The following is a 20,080-nucleotide window of genomic DNA, read 5'->3' as shown; positions in this document are numbered from 1 at the left end:
AGGTTCCTGCAGACCTTGGCATGTGAATTCAGGGCCCCATCATTGCGGAAATTGTCCACCAGGTGGCGGCAGGAACTGCTGGTTTGGCACAGGCGGATACTGCTGCTGGGGTGGAGTTAGGTGGGGTGGGGCGTTCTGTGACTCACGTCACAGCGTTCTGTGACTCACGTTGCAGCCGCGCCCTCCTTGTTGACGCCTGCCTCATCTGCCTCTCCAGCCTTGTGGGCGTTGACGACAGTCACGAGCCCAGTGTCCAGCGCGGCCACAGTTGTAGCACTGGTTTCGGCCCATGAATGGACCTGACTGATACATAATACACTCAGGCATAACAGTTGGTGATGAGTCAACAGTAGAAGCCGGGGGAGCAATATTTTCCTCTTTTTTCTTCAAAGTTTGTAATTGCATAATTGCTAATTGTAATTCAGTATTCCTATGTTTTTCAGTTTTTGACTCTATATCCTTAGCATACCTCCTCAGGTGGTGTTTCAGATGAGATAGCCATCTGGTGTGGTCTGCACCAGGAAGATCAGGATTCACTTCCATGGCCTGCACAACAGACTTAGGGACACCTTTCAGCACCTCTGCTTTAAAAACTTGCGAATATAGTACAGAGTCAGTCGGCAAGTGTCCAGTGTTCAAAGAATATTCTACAAGGGCACGGTAAATGAATGCCGCAGCCTCCTCATCAGCTTTTGGAGCGAATATCAAGTCTGAAATGACAACCTCAGGAATTGGAAACAGTGAGCCAAGCACTGAAAACAGTGTCAGGTAATTATCACGTGAGAGAGCCTCACCATCCATTAAAGAGGACAGCCCTGAATTATTCATCAACACTTCTAGTTGAGAAAGAGGGCACGCCTGCGTCAAGAGCGCGCACACATCCCCCGCGGTTAAAATCTGTCCTGTAACCGCCCTTTGAACAGATCTCAACCAATTCTCACCCCCCACCTGCATTGGGGGAAGTTTCTGCAACAACACACTCAAGTCAGAGGGCAAGTAAGGTTTATAAACCATGGCAGAATTTCCTGTAGCGGGGTCAACTTTTGCCAGCATTGGGGCTTGAAAAATTGTCTGAGAACGCGTCACTGTTTTTTGAGGAGTACTGTCTGAGAGACGTCCGGTCATGCTAATGTCGTGAGTGTGGTCAAATGCAGATTCAGGGCGTGTCCCTGAAGCTGTCCTAACTGCAAATTTTAGGTCGGCCAGCTGATTTTGAATATCTGCAATGCGATAGCTGTTCGCCAATGCACTAGAAGTTTCATTAGTCATTTCCCGCTCTCGTTGCCTAAACAAGTCATCTTGTTCAGCCTTCAATATACGGTTTTGTTCTGTTAGTTCATTGTCTGCAGCTTTTTCAAAGCGTGCAAGAATTGTACGCCATTTGCTGCAAATTAGCTGGGACACTTCAGAGTGTCTAGTCAGTTCCAAGCCGAAAGCTTTGGCTTGGGTCAGTTTCTCCTGAGGCCCATCATTCATATGCAACACTTTGTCCAATTTTTCCTCCAATTGTCTCACAGAGGCGGTTACGCCAGCTGCCAAGCCCTCAGCCACGGCTTGCACTACAGATTCTCGCAGCCGAGGGTTACTGTCAGAACTTTCACCATTCCAGTCAACATTGAGACTTCCCCCATTCACAGTTAATAGGGGAGCTTGCATATTTTGCAGCATCAGAATAGCATTTTCATATGGGGAATCAGTAAACGGGTTAATGGGCTCAAACACATTTTCCGTGGGCGGCTCAGCATACGGTGGCGGCGCAGTTGGCGACATAAACACATTCAAATTTGCCTCCTTCTATCACACTCTTCCTAGAAAGTTTCAATGAACTACCCATAGCCAACATTCTAGCATTAACCATCATCTGATCCACTTTTCTACAGTTTACCCTGACTTTTCTCCCTCTTGGAGACAACCCATATGTCCTTCGTACTTCTTTGTCCAAAAACTGTCTTTTCTTCACACAAGCTAGCTCTACCGCTTTCATCAAAGATACCAAACAAACAGCGGTTGATAATGACGGAAACCATCCCACCTCACAAGTACTCATCCAATTATTCAACAATTCTTTCATTCCATCTCTATTTTTTGTAGGCATAATTCCTACACATACTCCACACGCATTTTTAACCTGTGCACTCAACAAGTTCTGACCATGGTTTGGAAGGACACGTAGGTCAAACCATTCAGTATTGCGGTCAAATTCACCCTACATTTCTATATTATTTACTTACTTCCTTATGTATTATTATATGCAATTATTATTAATTTCTATTAATCCAGTGACGTCTCACTTGTGGTACCGCAGTTTAATAGGCCTCGTATTTATTCAATATTCCCCCACAAAAATAAAATAACAATAACAAACAAACATGGAATTCCTCAGTAAAACAAGGATTTATGATTTTTAAGATTCCATAATGGAACGAAACTACCTTGGGGTTTACTCAAATAAATATGTCCGGACCTTGATTTCTTAGCAGTGGCCGGAGCTTTTAACTTCTCATCTCAAAAATGCTTGACTCATTCCCAAACAAAAGCATTCGATCCTTAATTTAGTAACAAGAATGCTTGACTATTCCCAAACAAAAACACTCAAACCTCAATTTAGTAACAAGAATGCTTGACTATTCCCAAACAAAAACACTCGAACCTCAATTTAGTAACAAGAATGCTTGACTATTCCCAAACAAAAACATTCGATCCTTAATTTAGTAAAACCACTGCCTCAATCTTTATTCTCTTATGTCTCTTCACTCAGTTGCGCACAATTCATCGTAACGTTACTTTCAAACCTTAATTTAGTAACAAGAATGCTTGACTATTCCCAAACAAAAACATTCGATCCTCAATTTAGTAACAAGAATGCTTGACTATTCCCAAACAAAAACATTTGATCCTTAATTTAGTAAAACCACTGCACTCAGTTGCGCATAATTCATCGTAACGTTACTTCCGTATACAAACACTTAGGTTTCTAGGATTCTAAAATAGAACAAAACCACCTTGTATATTTTAATGTCTTAGTAAAATCCAAAACCAAGGACTTCGTGTTTCTGAGATTCCGTAACGGAAAGAAACAAACTTGTATTTTATACTTTATTAATACCTGTTCACTTAGATCTCATGTACAATTTAGTCACAATTTAGATGACGTGGAAACAGGTTTTAGAGTTCACAACAGGCAGAAATTCACTACGAGGATTAGTGTCCTCTTACCGTACAATTAATTTGGCGCCAGAAGTTCTGTCTGTTGATAAACCCTTCAACCAGCAGCCAACATCGGGCGTCACCATCTGTTAGAAAACGATCCTTAACATTTCCGCGTGTTCGTAATGTTGATTTTCTGAATACAGACTGGAGATCGGTGAACAGGTCCTTCGAAGGATTTATTTTGCAGAAATTTCTGGACACAGACAAGTCACAGTCAAAACGCTGTAGTTCCCCTTGTGAGTGTCCCCCCTCCCACTTGTAGTCGTTCTTATAGTTTCAGCATAGCGGCCCCCAAAAAAACCCTCCCCTTCCTCCTTTGCTGCCCTTAAGCCTCGCCCCTCTCGCAAGACAGACAGTACTCAATACACATGGACAGATGGCCGATTGATGTGGAAATACAGTAGGTCCCAGACAACCCGGCACGCCGACAGATGGCCGACCGATGTGGAAACACAGTAGGCCCCAGACAACCCGGCACCCCCAAAGCAAACACAACTTTACAAAGGAATCCTTTTTAACACATTTTCTCCCCCGAAACAGATGGCTTATTACGTGGGAAAAGGAAGGAAGAATCTTCAAACGTTCCGTCACATTATTACACTCATCAAGCTTTGCTGAGGAAATTAAAGCAGCTATGACTAAATCTAAACAGTTATAACTAAAATCAAACAGTTATAATTAAATCTGAGCAGCAGGTGACATCTGATGATCATCAGACACATCAATGAGGCAGCGTTTTTTTCTTTTGTTTTTCATGCTGTTCGGCAGTCCAGACAACAACTATACGGCGAATGGAAAGTGAGTAAAATAATTATTTCTTCATACTGTGTATCTGTTTTAAGTGTGGCAGCACCACAGTGGCTGTTCACTAACTAGGCACAGTATGCTAGTTGAGTCTAAAATTGAGTATTTCTATCGCTTTACTGTGGGTTATAAACAAACAAATTTCAATTATTGTGGTTAAGTACATGGCTGTCGAGCCGAGGCAGCAGGGTTAGGGAATCAAAACGTTTATTTTATGTAATATAAGTGTATTATTTAATTTGTACTGTGTATTTTAAGCTGTTTTGTGTAATATCGTATATTTTTGCAGTTGATAATATTGTATATTAGTTTCTCATATGTTGTCTCTAATAGGATCTTTTTTGTCTAAAATCTTCGTTTTTGACTAATTTGTATTTTCTACACATTTAATGTATTTTTGAATAGTTGTTTTTTTACATTTACAAATTTCTAATATTTGTATTTCTCCAAGTTTCTATTGATCAAACATTTCTGCATCATAGCTAATATTTTTGCATTTTATCTAACATGTTTTTTGAACTGTAATTACAAGAAACTATCAACTAAAGGTAGCAGTAAGTTAGCAGAGTGCAAATTAATGTATGTAAACTAAACATGTTCAGCGGTAATAAACATCATTCTGTGCATACTGTGTTTTATTATTAAATGCTGCATATGTCATGGCTTTTTATTATTTTATGACATTAGTCATTAGTGTGAGGGTACAGTGTATTTTATGGTATCACTATTCACTTTATTTTGTCAGTTAAGGCCGTGTCTCACTCGCAACGCGCGTACCTTCGTAAGACTGTGCTGCTCAGTGAGACACAGGCTTAACTGACAAAAGTAATAAAATGTTAAATATGAAGAGGAACAGTAAAATAGTGATTCCATAAAATAAATTGTCAGACTTATGGAGACATCTTAAGATAATCTTCATATTTCCAAAACATCTCAAGACATATCAAGACATCTTGAGACATCTCAAGAAAGACAGTTTAAGGGGTGTATTCAGACCTGCACTGTTTGGTCCGCTTTCAACGGACCAGGGTTAGTTTCCCACGCTGATCCGGACCTTATGTGCAGGTCTGAATACACACAAACGAATCCTGGTGTGGACCAAACAAGCGGACCGAGACTCACTTTTTTAGGTGGTCTCGGTTCGCTTCCAAACAGACTCGGTGTGGTTCGCTTAGCAGTCTGAACACAAACCACGGCTAATCCGCTCCAACTGCAGGACATATGCGCCTTTTTGGGCTTAACTAGCCACCGTAGCCAAGCATTGCATGGGAGAAACATTGCCCGGTAGTGAATATTGTGATAAATTCGTTCACAATCATGCGTTCTGTTTAGCCACGCTGCTGCCAGCATGTTGTGGTGGGGGCGGGGCACGTGGCACTGCTCCTCCGGTTACTGCACTCAATCGACAATGCGTTACCAAATTAGAAACAGCGTCGCAGAACCTCCATTGAATGAGCTCCTCTTGACCCTCGCAAATATCTTGCATCTAATAACGCCACAAATAAGCAAAGCAGCAATGCAGCACATGGACTTTCATGTTTTCCTCAATTTCCGGGTTCGGTTATGCCTTCAGCCATCATCATTTTTGTCCAATAGGAGCACAGATCGTCACGCGGGTCATCGTGATTACGCAATATAGTCCACTTGCAGAAAGCACAGTGTGAATATGAACCGCACCAAACAAAAAATAAATAAAGTCCGCTTTTCGTCCAGACCAAACAAGCGGACTAAAGGACTTTTTGGGTCTGAATATACCTTAAGATATCTTAAGGCATCTTAAGACTTGAGTCTATAGTTACATCTTATAGACGTCTTGACTTATCAAGACGTCTCAATACATGTCGATAGACCAGTGATGGGCAAACATGGTCCTCAAGGGCCGGCGTCCTGCAGGTTTTGGAGGTTTCCCTGCTGCAACGCAGCTGATTCCAATCAATAGGATCGTTACCAAGCTAATGCAGAGCTTGCTGATGAGCTGATCATATATCAGCTGTGTTGGAGAAGGGAAACAGCCAAAACCTGCAGGACTCCGGCCCTCGAGGACCGAGTGTGCCCACCCTTGCTATAGACACATCTTATAGACATGTCTTGAATTAAGAAGACGTCTCAAGACATCTCAGAAATGTGTCTTAAGACACAACTTACACTAGACACATTGATGGCTGGGTATGTTTGGACACCATATGGTGTAGTTAAAACGCTATACAAAAAGCAGTCCAATTACCAATATTGAAAAAGAAGTAAAGAAAGCAATCCACACAACAGCTGTCAAGCCGAGCACCCGTTGTTAATGCTAACAGCTATCTGCTAGCCATGAACGTCGGTAGACTTGTGCCGTGTCATACAGTGATGGCGTATTTAACTAGCTGTTTCTTAGCGCCCTAAATTAGCAATTGAATATGATTTCGGGATGGTGCAAGTTTTGATTTTGGTCGCAACCATGCAATGTCAATAAAAACTATAAGGAAATCCGAAACTTCGAAAAGATAAGTCAAGCAAGCTGTCACACCGCAGCTTTATTTTGAAGTCCACCACAGTTTTTATTTTGAAGTCAGCCTTCACATAGGTGGCACGTTATGTTTAGTAAATTTCCTGGTTCCTTGACATGTCTGAATGACGATGTCTGGACTAGAAGCAGAAAAAATCCTGTATAATTAATTTGAGGATTTGTTTCACCCTAGATGCTGTTGAGGGTCTTCTGCCCAGATTTAGTTATAACTGTTTTAGTTTAGTCATAACTGTTTAGATTTAGTCATAACTGTTTTAATTTCCTCAGTAGAGCTTGGTGAGTGTTTGAATGATGTCTGGGGGGCCTCCTCTATTTCCACATCAATGGGCCAGTGTCTGTGGTTGAAGTCAATGTGTATTGGATGATGTCCTTAAAAGTCTTATCTCATGTCCGGGGGGGCTGGGGTATTGTGGTACCGCCCTTCAAGATAGTATAAGAATGTTGTAAGTCCTCTGAAATATTTGCATTTGTGATGAGAAGCAGCCATTGTCTGTCATTCATAAGTGCCCGGAATATTCTGTAAAATAAAACCTTCGAATGAACTGTTCACCAATCTTCAGTATATATTCAGAAAATCAACATTCTCTCTTCCTGAAAGAAAACAAACACGCGGAAGACAATGCTGATTCTTCCTTTCAATGCCAAAAATGCTCATGTTACTTGGGTGATCATATTGCCTTTATGTGAATATGTAGGGTTTTTTGTTTTTTTTCACCAACCAATCCGCGGATTGTGTGCGATCTGAACTACTAAAATCAATCGTTGCACCAATAATAGCATTTAAAAAAGAAAATGCTAAAACATTCAACATTTCCTAACACTGGGATATTACTGTTACAATTCACATTACATCTAGCTACAGTAGCTGCATGGTGGCAGCCTTTACTCCTCAAGTTGTGTCTGGATGCTGGCCACAAGCCTTTTCAAGTCCTGCTACACATGGCTCTGCCTCATGTGTCGCTCTGATTTGAATAATATCAAGACTAAAGGCAATTAAACCACAAAAGTATGAAAAATATACAATCTCCAGGGCATTCAATACAATAAACTCACTGTCAATGATGACAAAAATACACCACAAGTACATATCAACAGCAGCACAGTAACACAAGTAAAGATGAACATGATGAACACAAATAATATGGACTTGAAAACATTTGAATACGTTCACTACAAAACATTCGACCCTGAGAATAATTTGGACCTATCACTTCTACAAAAATGATTACTGTAGTTTCACTTGCAACTATTATATGGACAATCAATTCAACAAAAATATAAAAATGGAAAATTCACTTTCAATTATACATTTCAATAGTAAAAGTCTCTACAGAAATTTTACAAAAATCAAAGAATACCAGAATAAATTTAATAAATTCAAAATAATTGCCATATCAGAACAAATAGGGAAAATAGAAGGGGAGGGGGTGTCGCAGTATATGTAGACAAAGCTCTAAGAAGTAGTAAAATTGAACATTTGACTACCACCATTGACAACATAATGGAATGTTTAACCATTTAAGTACATATTAAAAATGCACCAAATGTCATTATAAGTTGTATGTATAGGACACCAGGATCATGTCTTGACATATTTAATGAAAAACTAACTGACATTCTCAGTTACACATGTAGCGATTATTTGGGTTGCCGTAATGGCTTATGAGAAATTTAGACGGTACTGAGGGGAGTTGTAATTTCCTCAGCAACCTCGGGGGCACCACGTTGACTTTGCTTGCTTGTACGAGCAAAATAAACGATAAAAATCCGATTATCAAGTATTCATAATCTGAAGTTGCTACTTTAGTTAATCATGGAGTTCTTTGCTTTCATAAGAGAATTACTAACCTATTAATGAAACGGAATAAAAATGTGAATCAAAGATAAAAAGAAAACTTGCAACCTAACTAACTAAGATAAAAGAAGGTAGATGAAAAAGGTAGATGGGGGATAAAGATGGAAGTGTTTGACCTGTCAATTCTTTTATGTTTGAATAAAAGTGTTGCACCAGTAGTATATGATCAGATTGCAATGCCGGCGCAACTCACGGACTGCTTCAGTCGCACGGGAGAGAGAGAGAGAGACTCGAGCGTCGATTCTCGGTTGACTGCTGGAATGCTGCTCGGGAGGCTGCTGGTCGGTGATGCACGCGCGGCCTGGAGGTCTGCAGGTCCTTGTGTGAGCGCTGCGGGGGCGCCTCACGGCTGGAACAGACACGTGCGTTTTGGAAATGTGCAGTGTGTTTGCGAGTCCTTGCTTGATGCGCGCTTTTGGATGCGCGTTGTGGCTCAAAGGAAGAAGCCGTGTGGTCACCCTCAGCGACCACGTTTCTCGTGATGATCAGGAAAAGTTCATGGGGCCAGACGTGAGGTGCAGAGAGGGTGGAGGAGTTGCAGGAACGGGAGAGTCCTTGAGCAGTTCATAGGGCGAAGGAGAGTTCAGGAAAAGAGTTCCAGGAAAAGAGCGTGAGGAAAAGAGCTGCCGGGAAAGAGTTGCAGGAAAAGAGAGAGAAGTTCCTTCGTGCGCTTGTTTTAAAACTGTGTCAGCAGGGGGGCCGGGCCGTAGCCCACAGGGGGGGCGGAGCCGTAGCCACGGGAGGGTCACGCCCCTTCCGAGCGCATGAAGCAGACTTGGTCGACTGAGACCAAGCTTTTGGGATAAAATTTGATAATTTTTGGATCAGAATTGACAAGCCAGATGCTTCATTTATCATTCTGAACACATGTCAAACATTACCGCGATCATAAAGTTATTGAATCCGCTAAACTTACAGAAATTACACACATCATTCATTTGAGATAGACATACTGGTTGTGTACAAAGATAAACAACAGGAGTTACTTGATGTCCGTCAAGTACATAGACGTATGTCCCGAATTATGTAGACTTCAGATTAATTAGGAGCGGCAAGATTCTTGAGGATAACCGATAGTGACCGCTGGAGGGCACTGTTTTACTATACAACTTCCAAGGGGCATTGTTTCCCCCCAAAAAACACATGGCTAATTCCTGTGGATAGGCCAGACCATAAACGATGGTCTGGGGACTGCTTATCAGACAGGATTTTCAGGTCTGTCGGAGCTGTGGTATGTGTTTCCTGGGGGTTATAAAACGAAGTCCAGTTCCTGCTGGAGGGAAACTCAAAGAGTCATTTTGAACTGAAAACACAGAGTTAAGACACGCACACACATTCCCCAGGGGGAAATGTTTAAAAAGGCACATCAAAATGAAAACAATTTAGGGTGACGGGCAATATTCGTTACACACAAATGATAAAAAAAAAAAAAAAAACGCAAATCATGTGTGGAATGGGCATCAGAAAACAACTGATTTTATAAATACAACGTATAGTAATAATCTATTCCCTGTAATTATGAAACCTAGCAGAATAACAATTCATACAGCTACACTAATAGATAACATATTCATAAATAAAATTGACCATAAAAAAGAAAGCAGACTTTTTATTAATGATATAAGTGATCATCTTCCGGTCTTAGCAATCTTCCAAGACTATTTTGATAAAAAATAAAAATAAAACCAACAATAACTTACAAATCAGAAACAAGACTAAGAACTCAACGCTTCCATGGCTGCCTGGATTTAGAAAAACATAATTGGTCTGAGGTCTATTCAATTGATGATCCCAATATTGCATACAGTGCATTTCAGTTTACCATAATTTCTCTATACAATAAACATTGGCCATTAATAAAGGTCACAAGAAAATATAAAGGTCTAAATAAGGCATGGATGAAGGGGATAGAGAAAATATTAAGCAAAGGTGTGTTTCTGTAAAAGGTGTTAATTTATGGAATAATTTTGGAACTGACCTAAAAAGATCTGTCACTTGCTGAATTAAAAAAATTGTTTAAAAGCAAAGTTAAAAAAAATTACTTACATCAGACATAAGCTGTTAAAAATTTATATATGCTGTAATTTCTTTGGATGTATTGGTATGAGTGTATGAAAATTGTATACGTGAGTTTGAGGATATGATTCGTAAATGTATTATGGTATATGCCTATGAATTTCATGTACATATGTCACTGGCAAATGTGCGTATGTTAAAGTGCACTTGTATATATGACTAGGTTTATACATTTTATTTTATTGAAATACATTAACCTTATCATTGTATCTACATAAAACGAATAAGGGGTAGGACAAGATACATTTTTAACTACCCATTTTGAACATAAAAACTATTTTCTTTCTTCCTATTCCTTTTTATCTTTTCTACTTCAACTTATATTTTATACTTGTAATGTGTTTTCTTTATGTTTATATGTTCAATAAAACTATAAACCTAAACTATCAGGTCTGTGGTGAATGCTGCCCCAAACTGGGCTCCACGCTGATTGGTGCGTGAACACAGGCTGCCTGCTCAAGTGTTACTAGGTTTGTTATGCCAGCCGCTTCAAATCCAACTGAGATCTTATGAATAGGTGAGAGAAATCTCATCAGATTTGAGCAGGCAGTGCAAATCTGGCCTGTGTTGACTGACACACCAATCAGCAGGGAGCAGAGCAGGAATCGCTTTTACTGCCTGCGCACTAAGCCATTGTGCTAACAGCTCACTAACTGTCTCTCCTAACGGGAAATAAGGCAGTAAATCGTTTTTAGAATGATCAAATTTCCTTGGGGAAAAAAAAGCTCATCTTGTGAGGCATGTATGTAAAGAAAATTAAATACTTGACCTGGCAGTGAGAAATTGTAATTCCAGATTGCTGGTGCCGCATGCTGTGCCTTTTGATTGAACTGAGGACATTACAAGCAAATCAGTGCAAACAGTAGAAAAGGCACAGATGTCTACTGCTCTCCAGTGTTGGCTTGATGTACTGTATGCATCTCCGCCATGGTGCTGTGACAAAGTTACAGAAAAATTATATTATGCAAATAGTTGTGACTACATTTAAAGGCTTTAATGAGGATTTGAAAGAGGTGTGGAAAAGGTGTCACCTCACTACCCACATCATTTGAAATAAGCCTGGCAAAACCTTTTCTATTGGCTTCCTGTAAACCTCAAGTTATCAGTATACGACATATTCCAAAATTCTCTACTTCCAACGGTTTGTGGGGATGCCCTTTTGCAATGCAGCATAAATGCGCACAAACCAAGATCGTAGAAGGCAAGGATGGGTGAGTTTAGTGACCAAAAAAAGCACAAGGGTTCTGACCCAGAGCCGGACTGGGACTCATTTTTAGCCCTGGAGTTTCATGGCTCAGACCGGCCCACTTTAGTTTACAGTGTTTTAATGAAGATGTATATTTCATATGTATTAATGTATCAATCTAAAATAGATTAAACATTTGAATAAGTAACCAACGTCAATAGTTATGTTGTATATGATCAAAAATTAAAAGAACTTACATAACATAACATAAAGCTTAAATAAGGAGATAATAAGTCAAGTTACAAGACAAATTTTGTATATTTTTAAGAGCTCAAATAATGAACTGCAATCACACTTTTAACTTATTTGTGCTGGAATGTGCTTGAATTACTATTAGCAAGGGCAGGGTTTACAAAATTGGGTACAAAATGCAAAAGTTAGTTTCAGTCACATTTAAAAACTAGTCATTTCCATATTTGTTTTCAATATATATATATATATATATATATATATATATCCCAAAAAGCAGGCTAAGCCTTGCTATGTATCTCTTCGTTAAAGGCAGAATGTTTTTTTTTCTCCCTCAATGTAACCTATTGTTCCCAACAAATACAAATACATACTCAGCCATCAACGTGTCTCAAGATGTTTTAAGATGTCTTAATAAGCAAAATCAAGACATCTTAAGACATTTTGGAACATCATGACGTCTTAAGACAAACATTTGAAGACACCATTCCTTGACTGAGCAGCACATGGCATGCCCCCCAAGCAGATTTTTGTGTCTTGTAGACAATGAATATCTTAAGACATCTTAAGTCATATTTCCATGCAGATCTTTAGATGTCTTGAGACATGGTATCATGACAGAAGCAGCACATGGGATGACTCCCAAACAGAATTTTGTGTCTTGAAGACATTTAATGTCTTCAAGACATCTTAGGACATATTTCATTTGTCTTAAGACATGCACATCTTACGATGGGTTGAAGCATGCAGGTATCATGAGAGAGCAGCACATGGGATGCCCAACAAAGAGATGTTTGTGTCTTGAAGATATTGAATGTCTTAAAACAGCTTAAGACATATTTCATTTGACTTAAGACATGCACATCTAAAGGTGTCTTGAGACATGATATGAATGACTCAAAGAAATGGTCAAGCTATCTTGTTTCAATGGCAGTATTATGATGATAATGATCTATTGATATTTTGCAGTAAAACCTTATATAATGTTATTGGAGTGTCAAATAAAAATTAAATGACCCAATTTAAAATATAATTTGAATACATTAATCTATGTCATACCATAGAGATTTGAGATAAAACAAAACACAATCAAACTAATTCAAAACGTCAAACTATTTAATTAAATTACATTTCAAATTAAATTTCAGCACACACGCACACAAGCGCGCGAGGGGGGGGGGGGGGGGCGGGGGTCGAACGACATCTGATGATCATCAGACGCGTCAGGAGGCAGCGGGTTTTTTCTTGCTGTTTGACAATCTATACGGCAACTATACGGCAAATGGAAAGGTGAGTAAAATAATTATTTATTTGTACTGTGTATCTGTTTCAAATACCCCGGGATAAAAAAGTGCAAGGTACAGCTGCCATCACAGTTGCAGCAGTGTCGTGTGTTGAAAAAAGTTTGTCAAAGCACTACCGTGGCTGTTCGCTAACTAGGTACAGTATGCTAGTTCAGTGTAAAAGTGAGTATTTCTATCGCTTTACCGTGGGCTACAAACAAACACATTTTTAATTCTTGTGGTCGCGTACGTGGTTTTCGAGCCGACGCAGCAGCGAGGGAATCAAAAAGTTTGTCTCCCCCCACCCCCTCTGGCTAATAGCTAGCTAACAACGATAGCTACTGCAATATAAAATAAAGCATTTCTGTCGTGTTACTTTGAGTTACCCTCAAACAAATGTTTCGGGTATTGTTTTATCTCACGCTGTGCTTGTGCGCATGTGTGAGGGAGCAAGTTCAGTAAGATGTTGTGTACTTTTTGGTGCTAACAAAATAGCAGTGCTGCTTACATTGCATAAATCTGGTCAACTTGGATGACTCTTACTTGTGCCAGTGGGCTGAACTGATGTGATTATTTTTTGGTGTTGTGTGTTGAAGAAAATAATATTTTTTCTTCGCGTGTTCGTTTTCTTTCGGGTAGTGAGAATGTTGGTTATCCGAATATAGGCTGGAGATCGGTGAACAGTTCCTTCGAAGGTTTTATTTTTACAGAATATTCCGGACACAAGCGAGTTTATAGAACATTGCTGCAGCTTCTCGCAAGTGTGTCGTTACAGCGGACTCACAACATTCTTATACTATCTTGAAGGGGCGGTACCACAACGCCCCCTCCAAACAGCCCACCTGGAGTTCACCGGACATGAGATAAGACTTTAAACACATCATTGATTACATTGTTGTGGAAATAGATGAGATCCCAGTCATGACGATAAGACTTTAATAACATAATTGATTACAGACACTTCAACCTCAGACAATGGCCCATTGTTGTGCAAATTGACGAGATCCCAGTCATGACGATAAGACTTTAAAAACATAATTAATTACATTGTTGTGGAAATAGATGAGATCCCCCAGTCAAGACGACATTGCGATAACACTCACAAAGCTCTTACTGAGGAAATAAGGAAATTAAAACAGTTATGACTAAATTAAAACAGTTATAACTCAATCTGGGCAGAAGACCCTCAACATGTGTTATACATGTTATTTTAAAGTTACAGTGAAGTATGAAGATGCAGTACTAGTAAGTATTTCTCAATACAGTTATGACAAAAGCCAGTATTCTGAATTGTTGACAAAGTAATTAATTCTTTTTTTCTTGTGTTCTGCTGCACATATATTTTATAGGTTGAAGTGAAGATTAAAGAATCAATTGAGTGATTGTTTCTCATGTTACAGTGAAGTGTGGAGAGTGTGAGTAACATCTGAGAGAAGCCAGTTGTCTGAACTGATGTTGACAGTATGTATTGTATATGTTTGCAGTTGATAATATTGTATATTACTTTCTCTGAAAAACTTGTGCCAGTAGGCTGAACTGATGTGATTAATTCTTTTTTTGTGTGTGAGTCGCAAGCTTGAGTTGCTGAGTGAGACATGGGCTTAACGGACAAAAGTAATAAAATGTTAAATTTAACTGATTAAGAGGAACAGTGAATAATGATACCATAAAATACATTTAATCCTCACACTGATGACTGTCAAAAAAGAATGAAAAGCCATGTTACAGTGTATACAGAATGCTAATGTTTGTTACCGCTGAACATATTTGGTGAGCATACATTAATTTGCATCCTGCTACTTGTAGTTGATAGTTTTCTTGTAAATACAGTATTTGGATTGAGGCTGAACCTAGAAAGAAATTTAACGATGAACACATTCAAATTTAACATTTTTTTTTTTCTTCTTTTTTTTTTTTAAAGAGCTCAGTATTGTTCATTCGGTAATGTCATTATCATTGCTTTTTTATTTTTTTTTATTTTTTTTAATATATATATATATATTATTTTTTTTGTATGTGAGTGAGTATGTGTATGTGCTTGCGTGCGTGCGTGCGTGCGTGTATTTGTTAGCTCACCAAAAGCCTATTAGAAAAAATCCCATACCGTTCACCTAAACCGAACACCGCCGTCAGGAGACCCGAGGGGACCAAAGAAAACCAAGGAAGGTAAAATCCAGCACCGACCAGACACCACCCACCGGGCCACCCACCAGAATTCTTCCCCAACCCCAGAAACATCTAAATTCCAACAAATCCCCCCCAAAAAATCAGGGAGACCTCAAGAGACCGAAGGAGAGACTGAGGAAAGGAAGGAAGGACAGACGAAGCCGAGTGAGATCCACAGACACCAGCCTCCACCGATTCAATGACCTGAGGAGGAAGCAGATTGTGTCTGAGTTTCGATAGATGCTGGTGTGGTGGATCTGGCATGCATGAAAATCTCCACGAAAGAGGGGAGCCGTCGACCCCCGCCAGAATAGAGCAAGCGCAACACCTCAGGGCCCCCCAGGCCGCGGCAGCGCCAAAGGACGACCCCCGGGCCCCGCCAGGGCCTCCGGCCGGAGAGCAAACCCAGGAGCAGGAGCACCCCCCACCCCAACACGGCCCGCGCCCCCGACCCAACGCAGCAGGACGGGGCACTGCAGGCCCGCCAGGCACCCCACCGGCCCCCAACCCCCGCACCCCCAACGACCCCCCCGCCCCCCATCCACCCCAACCCAGCCCCAGCCGCCCCCAGGTCCCCAATCCCCCAGACCCCCCCCGGATACTGGGGCCCGCCCGAGGCGCCAGGACGCCCACCGGAATGAATGAATTAACATTTATTTAATTCATTAATAATTCGTTTGGCAGGGTATGAACACAGAGAATCCAACAAGATGTTTTTTCCCTACCTTGTAACTGGACACATTGAAAGCAAGGTGAAACTGGATCTAACCCTAAAAACTTTGATACGCATTCACAATAATAACAATAACGACAAATATAATAACAACAACAATAATAATAATAATATATCTAACGAGAGTCAAAGCAAAACTGCTTTGTGTGTTTTGTCAAACATATTAGCTAGCTATGGTGCAAAAAGTTTGATCAAAAGAAAGTGAGAAAAATACAATTAGATATTTGTAAATATAAAATTGCAACAAATAATTATTCAAAAAAATGTGCAGAAAATACAAATTAGACAAAAAACATATTAGAGAGAACACATGAGAAATTAATAAACAATATTATCAACTGCAAAAATATAAAATATTATACAAAATAGCTTAAAATACACAGTACAAAATAATGCACATACATTGCATATAAGAAACAAAAATCACGTGCTGTCAACATCAGTTAAGACGACCATGCACCAGTCTCCCTCCCAACAAGTTGATTATACCTTAAAACCACCCCCGACATGGCATTTTAACACTCACACAATGGGAGACAAACTTGTCTATAGCTCCGGAATTTGACTTTTGAATTCAGGTTTGTAAAAACGTATTTAAAATGACAAAACACACACATTTACATCTTATCCAATATAAAATTATTCATAGAACATATATTACTCAATATATGATGAAGAAAATGGGACTCTGTCTGTGTTTACAAAACACTGCAGAAACTTATTTTCATGCTTTATGGTTATGTATTTCTGTCTTAGAAAAACTTTCCGCTATCTTGGACTGTAGGATACCTTTATCTCCAAACTTGTGTTTGCTAGGTGACCTAAAACAACTGACTTACCACGTAAACAATTTCAATCTACACTTGTATCCCTTACTATCGCTAAAAAATAAATTCTTGTTAACTGGAACAATAAACAAACTCTGAATATCGACCAATGGTCTAACCTCATGAATCACATTTTAATGGAAAAAATCTCTGCTTCGAATAAAAACCAAATATCAAAATTTATACAAACATGGTCTACGTATATAGAATCTTTTAATCTAAATCTGGTTACTTAATTCTGCCTGGTAGCGAGAGCCACCACATCGCGATAATGTATATTGCTGTTTCTGTATTTGGCAATTTGTAATTAATGGTTGTGTTTTTATAGTCAGGAACCCAGTTGCTGCCAGCAGGATCGAGCAGATCACATCACGTGGGCTGCTCCTCTCAGCCAGACCAGCGTGCCCCCGCCGAGAGTGGCGGACAGTCAGAGGCACTCTGTCACATTATCCCCCTCCTCCACGAGGTTGACGATGTGCGGCAATCTTGACAGGTAATCGGCCACAACGTTGGTCTTGCCAGAACGATGTCGGATCTGGAACCAGAACGGCTGCAGGAAAAGGTACCAGCGGGTGAGACGGCTGTTGTGATCCTTCATGGAGTTAATCTACGTCATAGCCCGATGATCAATCTCCAAGTCGAACTCTCTCCCCAGCAGGTAGTATCTCAGGCTCTCCAGAGCCCATTTGATGACCAGACCCTCCTTCTCCACAGTGGAGTACCTGGTTTAATGTGGCAGCAGCTTGCAGCTCAGGTACATCACTGGTTGTTCCTCCCCCGGAGCACCTTGAGCCAGGACCGCTCCCAGTCCCAGACGTCAGTCTGCACCAGGAACCACTGGTCAAAATCAGGACTCCTCAGCACCTGAGAGGAACACAGGCTGGCTTTGAGGGTCTAAGTGAGCCGTCTTTCTTCACCACAATGACCACTGAGCTGCACCACTCTGACTCTGATGGTTCAATCACCCACAGGCGCTGCATCCTCCACTTCCTTAAGCAGTTTCGCCACCAGATGTTGGGGCACACGGTAGACCCGATGGCGAATCGGCCCCTCGTCCTTCAGGCGGATGATATGTTCAACGGGTTTGAAGCAAAAAGCTTGGAGACTTGAACACCTGGCTCAGCTGGCTGGACTGGACAAGTGCAGGCTCAGCAGACTGGTTGAGGTCCGCTAGGGTAGACTCCTCCTCCATATCGCTGTCCACCTCTGTCACCAGCAGTGATGGCACCGGAACCGGTCCAGAGTCTCCTTCCACTCCTTCAGCAGGTTGACGTGATAGATCTGTTTCTGCTTCTTTATGTCAGGGTGGTGGATCTCATACGTCACAAGGGCCCATCTTCCTGAGGACTGTGCACTTGGCAAGCAACTTGCTGGCGAAGGACAGCAGAAGCAGGACCTTCTGGCCGGGTTGGAATTGACGTTGCCTGGCCTGCTGGTCGTACCACGCCTTCTGGGTCTGATGGGCATTGTGCAGGTTGACCTCTGCCTCGCCTCGGTACTTGGCCAGCCGGTCCCTCATCTCCAACACGAACTGCAGGATGCTGCGGTCGCTGGTGCCGGTTGCAGGAGCCCCCCAGTTTTTGAGTAGAAGGTCCAACGGGCCTTGGACCTCCCAGCCATACAGCAGCTCAAACGGAGAGAATCCAGTGGACGCTTGAGGGATTTCCCGGTACACGAAAAGCAGTTGTTGGCCACTTTTTTAGGGTTTGATTGAAGCGCCAAGCCATCCGTCTGAGGGTGGTACGGGGTGGTCTTGATCGCTGAAATCCTGACCTGTTTATGGAAAAGCTGCAGGAGTCTGGAGGTGAAGTTGGTCCCTTTGTCCATAATGATCTCATCCGGAACACCAACTGTGGAAAACAGCTGGACAAGACACCGCAGCACAGCCGGAGCAGTAACAGTGCGCAATGGAAAAGCCTCAGGGTACCGGGTGGCATAATTACGGATCACTAAAATGTACTGGTGCCCTCTAGTCTGGCGCAGACGCGTTTTGCAGCATTTATACTCTGTGCGTCTCCGCCTCGCAGTTAACCGATATTCTCCCATACTATAGGGGGTCCCTTCTTCCAATCTGGCTCCTGAGTTTTTGGCCCCTTTTCAAAACGCCACTGGCGATGCGACTTTCTTGGGCCCTTTGTGCCCCTCCCAAACAAATGTCCAGTGTTGAGAGAAAATCTGGATCAATCGCATTGGCTTTACCTGGGATTGACGGCACCCCAGCTCGGGCCTGACTATGAGTGATCACATGCCCCGATAAACCCATACCACAATCAATGTCTTTGGGCTCTGAACCCAACAACACATCCAAGAAAACTGGTAAGTCCCATCCTAGGATGGCTGCCACAGGCAACTTTTCCACCATCCCAACATTCAATAAATAGGGTTGCTTATGCACACTGTGTCGAGTGTGCACCCTTGGCACCAACAACGGGGAAAAAGGAATGAGTCCATACGGCAGGTGAGCAGTTTGTGAAAGTGTCGCATTACAGGGGGAATTTATGTGGGGCTGTGTGAAAACAGTTTAGACGGCGCTCGTCTCCACGGATACGAAGAGCGAGCAGCGCACGCTTACGTGAGCTGCTACTCTCAGCCAGATGGCAGCATGCCCCAGTCGGGGAGTGGCGGACAGTCACAGGCGCTCCGTCATGACTCGAGTCTGACTCGAGCCAAAGTCACATGACTCGAGTCCACACCTCTGGAAGGAGATTTTCTGTAATCGTTTTATGTAGGTTTTGGAATGTACTTTCACTGGATAGCACCAAATATGCTAACCCAAAATATGCACCTTTAAAAAAAAATAAAGAGAGAAAGAAAGAAAAAGATTACAGTACAGTAGGCCTATGTGTTAGGGTTCTGCAAGCTATTTGGAAAATCCGCAGATAGGGATTAGAGAAAGAAAAGGTGATGTCCACTGACAAAATGCCACACTAGTTATTTCAATGGCATTTTAATTAAGAACTTCATCTGAATATCCTATTCAGCCTAATGAGGGAGATACTGCACATATTTTCCGCCTACATCTGTCCTAGCTCTGTGAAAACGTGCAGATAGCAGGTAGACTTTGGCCTGAGGTATGCTGACAACACAGGAAGAGCAGAGACGACTAAAATTGCCACTACCACAGTCAGAGGTAAGACTCGTTTTAACCGCCATTCATTGATTTAAGTAAAAAGACCACAGTC

At 41.4% G+C, this 20,080-nt stretch overlaps 1 protein-coding gene and 1 pseudogene across 1 annotated transcript in view; one reads left to right on the top strand and one right to left on the bottom strand.

The window, feature by feature from the left end:
* Positions 1–2: 2 nt before the first annotated feature.
* On the bottom strand, positions 3–17,496 carry LOC147171789 (uncharacterized; annotated as a pseudogene).
* A 2,471-nt stretch (positions 17,497–19,967) lies between these two features.
* The window catches only part of LOC147171788 (protein lifeguard 1), a 51,145-nt gene continuing 51,032 nt past the window's right edge, over positions 19,968–20,080 (top strand). Inside the window, exon 1 of the mRNA XM_086077392.1 lies at positions 19,968–20,028. The gene's annotated coding sequence lies outside the window, so the exon portion shown is untranslated. The remainder of the gene's footprint in view (positions 20,029–20,080) is intronic.

The sequence above is a fragment of the Leptonotus elevatus genome, chromosome 6, assembly GCF_054856555.1.
Source record: "Leptonotus elevatus isolate MCC_2025b chromosome 6, RoL_Lele_1.0, whole genome shotgun sequence".
NCBI lineage: Eukaryota > Metazoa > Chordata > Actinopteri > Syngnathiformes > Syngnathidae > Leptonotus > Leptonotus elevatus.
Note: the sequence above shows the minus strand (reverse complement) of the source record. Positions and strands in the feature narration are given on the sequence as shown.